Genomic DNA, 1,414 nt, shown 5'->3' with positions numbered 1-1,414 from the left:
AGCCCTGGGCGGGCCAGTTCCGGCCCCCGGGCCTTATGTTTGACACCCCTGTCTTAGACGGAGCTGTCTAGAATCGGCTCCGGAATTTTGTCACAGAAAGACACGCAGCCGAAGAATTGGTGGCCACGTGAAAGACCTCTGCCGGAGACCCCTGGAGTCCAAACAACTAGGGGGAAAGACTAGTGTCACAGGAGTCCCGAATATCCAAACTCCACGGGTAGAAAACACCATCAAAGATTGCCAAAACAATATATTAAACAATTATAAAGTTGGAGGTGTCACAACAACAACATTAATGCATACTGTAACCAGGGGTCATTTCGTAGAAAAAGAGGTGCAGGAGCTCATTAGCATAACATTAGCATAACTCACACACCCTGGCATCACCGGAAGGGTGTCAGAAGGCAACACCCACCGCTCAGGCTCCACTGGACTGTTTTGGATTGCTAGCTGGGGGTGGGGGAGGAATGTGCAGATCTGTCCTCGCAGAGGAGGGAGAGCTTGTACCTGAATAAAACTTGGTCTTAAAGGTGCCACTGGACTGTTTTGGAATGGGGGGCCAGGGGGGGCTCTGCAACTTACCTGGCTGCTTCTTGCTCTGACTGAGAGCTGCTGGGAGCAGGGGGCGGGGCTTGTTGCATGTGCCCGCCCCTGGGCTCTTTACTGCCGGAGCTCCGCTCCTGTGCACTCTTGCAGGAAACGACCCCTGACTGTAACTATAATAAGGCATAAGATACAATATTTCCCCCTTTAAAGATAAGACATAAAGTCCATGTAGTCAGTGTAACTTGATAGGAGGAGTCCACATAGTCATAACATTTTCTGAACAGCCTTTGCAAAGACGCCCATTCTAGATACTTGGAAGATGGCGTTTCCTTCGACTTCTTCAGTTTGCTGGCTGCGTAAGTGGAACTGTAAAGAGATTGACACAAACGCCTCACCACAAAAACACATATGAAAAACAAAATAGTTTTTTTTTAAAAAAGCCAGAAAAATACACTTAACCCTGATTTCAGCAATTTGTATCGGTGAATATTGTATCTCTATCTCATGCCTTGTTATAGTTACAGTATGCATTACTGTTGTTGTTGTGACACCACCGACTTTACAATCATTTAATATGTTGTTTCGGCAATCTTTGACGGTGTTTTTCTACTAGTGGGATTTGTATCTTTGAGACCCTGGAGAGCTGCTACCCGTCTCAGTTGACAATATTGACCTCGATGGACCAAGAGTCTCATTCATTCTAAGGCAGTTTGCGCTGTATGTTTTGGGGAGAGGGGCCATGGCTCAGCGGGAAAGCAGGGGTCGTGTTGTAGAAAAAGAGCTAGGGGAACTCATTAGCATAACTCATTTTAGCATATGCCACACCCCCTGACATCACCGGAAGTGTGTCATAAGGCCACACCCCCTG

This window comes from Gekko japonicus, unplaced genomic scaffold (genome assembly GCF_001447785.1).
Source record: "Gekko japonicus isolate JY-2015 unplaced genomic scaffold, Gekko_japonicus_V1.1 scaffold5917, whole genome shotgun sequence".
Classification (NCBI taxonomy): domain Eukaryota; kingdom Metazoa; phylum Chordata; class Lepidosauria; order Squamata; family Gekkonidae; genus Gekko; species Gekko japonicus.
Note: the sequence above shows the minus strand (reverse complement) of the source record.